The 9,828-nt window shown below is 37.1% G+C and overlaps 1 long non-coding RNA gene across 1 annotated transcript; it reads left to right on the top strand.

Moving 5' to 3' along the window:
* Nucleotides 1-289: 289 nt before the first annotated feature.
* Nucleotides 290-9,199, top strand: LOC127525810 (uncharacterized). The gene is made up of 3 exons (XR_003716694.2): nucleotides 290-440; nucleotides 4,321-4,441; nucleotides 8,982-9,199. It is a non-coding gene; the product is annotated as an uncharacterized LOC127525810 (long non-coding RNA).
* Nucleotides 9,200-9,828: the final 629 nt, after the last annotated feature.

The following is a 9,828-nucleotide window of genomic DNA, read 5'->3' as shown; positions in this document are numbered from 1 at the left end:
GATCTGTAGTGTGCTTTATGACAGTACTAACTATAAAAAGGCACTATATAAAACAGAGGCTGGAGTATTTTGTAAGAGGGATAAGCAAAAAGAAAAGAAGAAAATAAAAAATAAATAAAAGCAGCCAGTGGAGTGAGCCAGTCTGCTGTTTGGTATGTTACTTGTGCTTTCTTGTTGAGCTTTAACCATAGGGTGTGTGGGGGAGATGGGGGGGGGGGGAGACAGTAACATACAGAGTGAAACGAAATGCCATGCGAACACGTCTAGTGATTATTAAATGGGTGTGGCAAGATGAGAAAAGAATAAATACGCCTAAAATTTCCTAGCTAGCAATCTGAAGCACCCCAAGAACAATCCAGTAGGCTGTGAGGGCTGCAAGATGGACTTCAGGTTCCTTCTGGTACTTGCTTCTTGTAGTTTGATTGTAACAAAAACAAAAGGTGTGTGTTGAAAATTTACTTTAATGGATTTTTTAAATTGAGTAATTGCTGAGGAGAAAAACAGATAAAGTTTTTTCATTTTTTATTGTAAATTTCAGTTTTTTGCTATTAATTGGCATATTTGTAACATCTGTCTCTTTGTGAGTGTATGTTCATTGTTTTAAGTGTGCATTTAATTGTGCGATGTTCTGTCATGCAAAACATGTGCTCATGTATTTTCAGTTTATCAAATCATTTACAATAATGATCTTTCATAGAAAAGATTAGATATAATTTAATATGTGTGTGTCATTATTCTGATTATAATATAAGAAATTTTTAATGATTTGGATCTTTCCATCAGATTTTCATTATACATGAATTCCTTAATGCTGCAACAGTCTCCGCAAGGTCAAGTCTCAGCATTTACTGACTCTCTTTATAGGGGAGATGTCATCTTTATTTTTGAGGCACAGGTGCCCTGAAGGTTTAAATCCCACTGCAGAGTCCCAGTGTGACTCTAAGCAAACCTCTTAAACGGCGGCATAATAAAATGTGTCACTAAAAATGATACTAGACAAATTCATAGAACTCAGATAGATAGATAGATAGATAGATAGATAGATAGATAGATAGATAGATAGATAGATAGATAGATAGATAGATAGATAGATAGATAGATAGATAGATAGATAGATAGATAGATAGACTATAAAAAGAACTTATTAAATAAACTGTTTGTTGTTATAGTTCAGCACCAAAGAAATTATTACAGTTGTTATTTAACAGATTTAAAGCTCAGTGTGATTTTATGTTCTTACGAAGCTATGTCAATGAAAGATTCATGGTAACATTAATATGCATTTTGCATGTTTTTTGTGTAATATTAAAACACGATTTAACAATTAGTCACCAAACCATGTGGTTGGCTTACACAGAATATTTCATGTATTTCTATAATACTGATAAAACTTCAATTTTAAAGAGATGTCGGTTCTGTGCGGGTTGACTGCTCCCCAATAGTCTGCCTGAGTTACCCCTCTGATTTTTTGTGTAGATCCTGAAGGTCACTAGCTGTGAGTAAGTTTAAGACGGGGAATTACTGGAAGTTCAGGAACAATGAGAGAAGGTGGTGGGATGAAAGGCCACAAACAAATGAGTGCAGTGATAAACGAGCACAGATTGCACTGATCTTGAGACTCTGACCGCTGAATTGATTCTTTTTTTCCTTAAATGGCACCTAAACATAAATTTGATGTGAAGTGAGCCAACAGTTGACCAACTTAGTTGGGGCCACAAACTCCAACCTTCATTCAGTTTCTTAATTTGAAGCCAATACTTGTTCCTAATTAAACCCATTATTTAATTCCATGGTACTCATTCTGCCATGGCAGACATTTCCAAAACTGTTGAATTTCTTTTTTAAGAGCACTGTCAAAATGTTTGTGGACCTGAGCAGATCAACATTACTGAGGACTTCACCTTTCTTTATTTTCAGTTATGGTGTGATGGACGCAGGCTGTTGTTTCTGTGTTGGTACATTTTGTGTCTTAATATTGTTTGGTTGCTAATTAAGTAAAAAAGAAATAATTAAGGGGCCCAAGTCTTAAGTTGTGCATCAATTAAAATTAAGGCAAAGAGTTAATTATCAGCAAAATCTGGTCACTGATTAAGAAAAGGGTTAGAATGAAAACCTGCAGCCACAGTAGCTCTCCAGGACTGGAGTTGGAGACCCCTGGTTTATGAGGTTGCATAGTAAAATGATAATGGTGCTGTCACCATCCCTGTAAGCTACCTGGCAGGTTGGCAGGTTAAATAGAGAGCCAGCATATCACTCACTTATTTTAGTCCTATTCAAAGATAACTAAATTTTCACTCATTTAACTTATATTTGAGCTTTTCACAGAAATTTGAAGTGGAAAAATAAGAAAGCCTGCTAATACAGCCCAAGTGCTGCATGTTTTCTGCAATGCTATAACTCAAATGCTTATTTTTTCTTACAGGCATATTAGGCAATGACAATTACACTCAGAGCACTTTTAAGCAATTGCCATTGCATGCTAACCAATTTGCAGATGTCCTGTACTGTAAAGAATTTTAACTCAGCATGTAGCTTGAATTCACAGGTCTCTATTAGGTTGCCATTGGTCTGATTAATTAATTTGTATCAATTTTTCAGATTCAGGAAAGGTAAAAGTACACAGACATATCAGATTTGAGCCACTTGTAAAACAGAACTGAAACACTTTGGATGTAGACTTGGTAGCCTGTTGAGTTAAAGCAGCCAGAAGTAATTTTTCAACTCATTTTTACCATTGTGACTTTTCTCTAGCACACAAGATCACGCCTATGGCGACATTGTGGCGAGCGCCCTCTTCTACGCGGTGGTGTGCTAGGGAGGCAGCATAAAGAAGAGGGACACCTCACACCTGGACAAACTGGTGAGGAAGGCAGGCTCTATTGTAGGCACGGAGCTGGACAGTTTGACATCCGTGGCAGAGCGATGGGTGCTGAGTAGGCTCCTGTCAATCATGGAGAATCACTACATCCACTAAACAGTGTCATCTCCAGACAGAGGAGCAGCTTCAGCGACAGACTGCTGTCACTGTCCTGCTCCACTGACAGACTGAGGAGATCGTTCCTCCCCCACACTATGCGACTCTTCAATTCCACCCCGGGGGGGGGGGGGGTAAACGTTAACATTATACAAAGTTATTATCTGTTATACCTGCATTTTTATCACTCTTTAATTTAATATTGTTTTTTATCAGTATGCTGCTGCTGGAGTATGTGAATTTCCCCTTGGGATTAATAAAGTATCTATCTATCTATCTATCTATCTATCTATCTATCTATCTATCTATCTATCTATCTATCTATCTATCTATCTATCTATCTATCTATCTATCTATCTATCTACATGTAAAAACCAGGAAAAATGAACTCCAGTGTCATGTGCTGTCACGTGGCTTTGAAATGTGAATGCGCCATTTTGAATCTTGGGATGCTTGAGATGTGCTGAGGAGCTGTCAACTTTGTTATAAAAAATTTGAAACTTTTATAATGATAATATTTCTGACATATTGTAAATGTAGTATTTAAATAAAGCACTTGGTGTGCATGTAATTCTAAAGTTTCACATTTAAGTTTTTTATGTTGTTATTTCGTAACGTTAAAAAAGGTTACCTGAAAATGTTGCACTTACCATGCACTGGCACTCTGTTGTATGCCAGTATATCAATACAGGGTATGTCTTTGTGAACTTGCACATGTACTGTGCAAAATAGGTGAGCTTATGCCTTTAAACCTTAAAGGTATTGACCGGAGTGCTTTAGAATATGAAGCAAGAAGAGAGGAAAAAAACACCTGCTATGGAATCCATTTGATTCCTACTGAAATACAGGAAAGAATTAGGGAAAAGAGATAAACCTGGTTTTTGTTCAGCCCCTTCTATTTTTTCTAATTTACCTTCAACTAGTGTTAGATGCGACTGTGTCTTTTTACTCTTCTTGCACAAAAGGATTATGCTTTTGCTAAGTGTTCTCACTGTTGTTAAAGCCACACAATGTCTGGTAAAATTTTATATTTCTTCGTAAACCACTATAAACCTTTCAGTGTTTCAGGTTGCATTTTCTATCCATGAAAAAAAACTGTGTTAACCTAGAATAGAGGATCAGTTTTGACATCATTATTGGCAAAAGCAAACCCTGTGTGGTGTGGTTGATTTTGACTTGATCGTCTGTTCTGTTACTTCTACCTACCAGAAAATTTATAAAACTGCCTGATGCTTACTCCCAGAGAACAGCATCGGTTATTACATATTAGCTTCTTATAACATTAGACCAAGAAAGAAGTTAATATTTGCCTATTGATATTTTCACTAATGACAGTAATATTTTAGTTTCAGCACAACAAAAATGCTGCACTGAAGTTGCAGTAAGCGTACGAAAGGAAATGCTGAATCGTGTCAAATGCTACGAAGTCCTTGAGGCCAATGGAAAATGTGACCTCCGTGCCATTATGTAAGTATCTATCTATCTATCTATCTATCTATCTATCTATCTATCTATCTATCTATCTATCTATCTATCTATCTATCTATCTATCTATCTATCTATCTATCTATCTATCTATCTATCTATCTATCTATCTATCTATCTATCTATCAATTTAAAGATAAACAGTACAAATAAATAAAATATAGCAATGAGCATAATACTTATGGTGAAGCATTAGATCAAATATATTAAACATAAGAATTAAACCAACATTAAGACTTGACCAATGAATGATACAAATGCTAACTGGTCTTCCTGTTCTTGTGAAGGTTTGTTAAAATTGAACTTATTTAGAAGATTAATAGCAATTGAAATGTAAGAGTATTTAAACCAGTTGCTTTTTATCCTTGGAACGTTGAACCTGTGACCTGATGGCCTGATGGGCAACAACTGAAATTGACAATGTAGTGGGTGAGTCCTGTCTGACAAGATACACTCTTCTTTCCATAATACTCGTTACGGAATACTTGTAATAAACATCCATCCATCTATTATCTAACCCGCTATATCCTAACTACAGGGTCACAGGGGTCTGCTGGAGTCAATGCCAGCCAACACAGGGTGCAAGGCAGGAAACAAACCTAGGGCAGGGCACCAGCCCACCGCAGGGCACACATACCTACACACCAAGCATACACTAGGGACAATTTAGGGTGGCCAATGCACCTAACCTGCATGTCTTTGGACTGTAGGAGGAAACTGGAACACCTGGAGGAAACCCACACAGACACAGGGAGAACATGCAAACTCCACGCAGGGAGGACATGGGAAGTGAACCCAGGTTTCCTTACTGCGAGGCAGCAGCGCTACCACTGCGCCACCGTGCCGCCTTGTAATAAACAGATACTTGTTAAACACATCTGTGAGACTGGACTGTTCAGACCCTTATTATTTTATTGCTCCATTTTACAATTTGATTTCTTCTATTTTTGTTGCTACCATTAAAATTTTCAAACAAGGCCAGAAGAACATAAGTAAAGACAGACTCAATACAAGATTTATAAAAGAGTGATATAATGGTGGGACTAACATTAAAAAGACTCAGCTTCCTTAAACAGTAGACGTGCTGCTGTGTCTTTTTGCAGATGGATTCTATGTTTTCCTTAAAAGTCAGTTTTGAGTCTATGATGGTACCCAGATATCTATAACTATCAGCAATCTTCACTGCTTGGTCATTGATGATTGTTACTTGTGGGTAAATGGTGTTTCTTCTGAAATCAGTTATTTAATATTTAGTTATAGAAAAGGTCATCACAGAAGTTAATAAAATCATCAACCACTGGAGGACGTGATTGGTTTGATTCTCATTCATTAAGATTATAGTCACTGAGTCATTAACAGATTTTCAAATTTATGGTTTCAACCATTTGTGTAGATGATGTACAAAAGAGGTGCAAGACCACGGCCCTGAAGGGACACTGTGGACGATGATTTCATATCAAATGTCCTGGTCCAGGACTTTTATTTACAACACAAAATAGGAAAAAGTTTGGATGGCATAAGTAACAAAAATAGAAACAGTAAGCAGTGATTTAAAAATTCACTTTGACATGTAATCCATCAGAAACACTATAAAGACTGGATGTTTACTGTCTGGTCAACTTCATTTTTATGTCAGTATACATTCATTCTTAACTTTGAGGGCCTGTAGCACATTCCAAACAAAGTAGGGACAGGGCAAATAAGACCATTAAGACCATTAATGAGTTAAAAAGGACATAATGATGTGAGTAAAACAGATGATATTCAAAAGGTGATTTTAGTCATACTTTGGTACAAAGAGCTGCATCCATTAAAGGCCTAGTCCTTTTGGAGAAAAGATTAGCTGAGGATTGCCAATTTTCTCTCAAATGCATGAGAAAATCATTCAAAAGTATAAAAACAAAGGATTTCAAAGACAGATCAAAAGGGGTTTGGGTATTTCACCTTCAACAATGCATATTATAATTAAAAGATTTAAGGAAACTAGAGAAATTTTGGTGAATAAAACGCAAAAGTGCAAGCCTGTGATCTCTGAGCCCTCAGACGGCAGTGCATCAAGGACCATCATTCATCAGTAAGTATTGTAACCACATGGGTTCAGCAGTAGTTTGCCAAACCTTTATCAAGTCACACAAATTCCAGTTACAACTGTACTTTTCAAGAAGGATGCCATATGTTAACAATTGTCCATTGACTAATCTGAGCATGAAGGCATCCGGGATGGACCGTAACACAGTGGAAACAAGTATTGTGGTCGGGGAAATCAATATTTCAGGTCCTTTTTGGAAGAAATGCATGTTGTGTCCTTTGGACCAATGAAGGAGAGGACCATCTAGACTATTATCAACTGTGATCATTTTTCCTTTAGGGGGCAATATAGCTCCCAAGTTGGAATAAGTTCTTTTGTAATTGCGGCGTTTTAAGTAACCAAAAACTATATACTGTAGATATGATATTAAAAGGTGATATCCCTCCCATAGTGATACGGCGGTAAAAATCACATAAGAGAAAATAACTTAGCTTTCTTTAATGACGATTTACGCAGCATAACAGATGGGAAGCCATGACAAAACTTTATCAAGGTGGGATCTTGATCTATACAGTCTGCCATCTTTCGTCGTTACGCTGGAGGGCTTTTCAGGACGGATGAACGTTATCACTCAACCTTCCATCGGCTTCAAAGTGATTGGCTGCGGTCCAAGCCTTTTATACTGTTTCCTCCACGTGCAGGCCTCCACGTTGGCAAATAGTCCATTACAAACAAGGAAAGAAGATCCCGTGCTCACTTCCAACAGAGGACAAAATAGCATACACCTGTCTTTAGGCTGACTACACATTCCTCAAGCTGTCTCCGTCCATCTTGTCTTATGCATGGTTAAGCACTTCTAATGCCTTTTGGCCTGGCCTGTACATGTGAGTGGATTTATAAAATAAGTTCTTGTACAGAGCACAGTGACATTAAACTTAAATTCTTATTACAATAATGCATAGTTGGCACAGTTGGCCAAACACAACCCCATCAAGCTACACCTCCAGCAGACTTTGGTGTGGTGACCACCCAGTTTATTTCAGAGTGTTCAGAAATGACAGACTGTCCAATTTCATGCAAATATCCCATAATAATTGGTGGTGGTGGGCTAGGGCAGTGTAGAAAATGGATGGATGGATAAGGTAGGACAGTCCCAGTTCTTTTTACATTTCAAATAACTGAACACTGAAATGCTAGTCTGGTACTGTGGAATATACAGTACATTCTATATAAAGAATATAATCCATTAAGTCTTAAATTAGTGGGCCCTAGCACAAAAAAATAACTCACTCACCTCCGCGATATTAAAAAAAGACCAATATCAATTACATACATCAAGAATATAAGCTATATTAGAGGATAACAGTCATAATTAAGCTTTACGGGACTGTAGGAAATACCTTTAACATTTCATTCTGATGTCAAGTACACCAGCATAGGACACAGGACATAGCAGCACTAGAAAAGGTCCTGAGCGAGCGACTAGGCTGATTCCAGTGCTACAGGGGATGAATTATGAGCTGAGCCTATACAGTTTAAGCAAAAGAACATTAAGAGGTGACATGATTTAATTTTTAAAATCATGAAGGGAATTAGTACAGTGGATTGAGACTGTTATTTTAAAATGAGTTCATCGAGAACACAGGGACACAATTGGAAACTTGTTAAGGATAAATTTCACGCAAACATTAAGTTTTTCTTTACACAGAGAACCATAGACACTTGGAATGAGCTACCAAGTAGTGAGGTAGACAGTAAGACATTAGGAACATTCAAAACCAGACTTGATGCTTTTATAGAAGAATTTAGTGAATAGCACTGGTGAGCTTTTTTTGGATGAATGGCCTTTTCTCGTCTACAGTAGATTGTTCTAATATTCTAATGTTATAATGTCAATAATAAATAAAGCCATGCGAAACAGCAGCTATGCTTGGTCCCCAGTGCATCAGAGGTGAGGAAGACTGGATTCTCTGATGTGCCTCATGAGTTCTGCACAAAGCCCAGTATAAAATCATCTTGAATGCATGTAGTGCTTTACAACATCAGATTTTCAGCATGGACTCTGTATGTGTAGAGCCTGCCATGTTCTCCCAGTCTGCTCTTGGGGTTTGTCTGTGGCTACTCCTGTGTTCTCCCACTGCATGTTTGATTAATTGATCACAGTGTGTCACATCATTGTCAATTTAGATTTTTTTTTTGTTGCTATGTGCCTAATGCTTGCATGATGGAAAATAGATTTTGCGTTTGAGAAATGTTATTATAAAACTGAATAAATTATATGGTGCCTTTCACTAAATTAAAACCAGTGATAAGGTAGCAGAAAAGGGCTAAGTGTTCTCTGTAGTGTTCATACTTGACAGTTCTAGCATAAAATGTGGCGTTGTTTTCCTGCTACTTTTACTCTTTTTGCCCAAATATGATAGCTAACTTGGTCAAGTGTACTTCCTGTCAATTTTCCAATGGCTTCAGCTTTATTTATTTATTTATTTACAGGTTTCATGTTGGAGATAAAAAATTATGCGCAGATCTTAAAAACAAAAATGTGACGATGTGGATGAAGACGATGAAAAAGAAAAATCTAAAACCCAAAAACAAAAAAAACAGAAAGAGGAGAAAGACACCCAAGTGCAGAGTTATCTACGGAAACGTCCACCTTTAATTACAACAGCATTGTTCAGAGGCCATTCCATTGGATTTATAAACTTTTACAAGTTTTTAAAGTTGAGTTTATAAAACAGTAGGTGACAGAATAGCTCAGTGCCACCCTCTTACCCACTGTTCGGTAAGTGCTATTAAAATAACACCTAGCAATAAACTCAAGTCATCTCGATGTAATTTCATGTAGCATACATCATAGTGATGACGCACTGGTTAGCATTGCTTTCTCATTCATCCACAGTCCTAGATCTGAATGCCTTGGCCTTGTCATTGTGGAGTAGTTCTTTCTTCCTATGTCTGCATGTATTTTTCACCAGAAGCTCTTTTTTATCACCCACATCCCAATTACAAACATATTCAGTCAATTATTGATTCACAAATAACTGTGTGACAGACAATTGGAGACCAATTAGTTTTTCAAGCTCATTTGATTATGTAATAGCAAAATTGTCCTATCATATCTTATAAAAGTTGTCAAGATACATTGGGCCCTGGATTGGCTCTCCTGGTTACATAGCACGACTTCCTTTTGTTTTTTTTTTGGTGTAGAACTGATAGGATGTGATTTATGAGGAACTTCTTAAGATGTCTATCCGCAGTGTTTCAGTGCTGCCTTAATAGCAGAAAATGTGAATATGAACATATATGGAGCACCCATTTGTAGGAGAATAGTGTGTTATGC

Source organism: Erpetoichthys calabaricus, chromosome 7, assembly GCF_900747795.2.
Source record: "Erpetoichthys calabaricus chromosome 7, fErpCal1.3, whole genome shotgun sequence".
Taxonomy (NCBI): Eukaryota; Metazoa; Chordata; class Cladistia; order Polypteriformes; family Polypteridae; genus Erpetoichthys; species Erpetoichthys calabaricus.
This window is presented reverse-complemented; position numbering and strand designations above follow the sequence as displayed.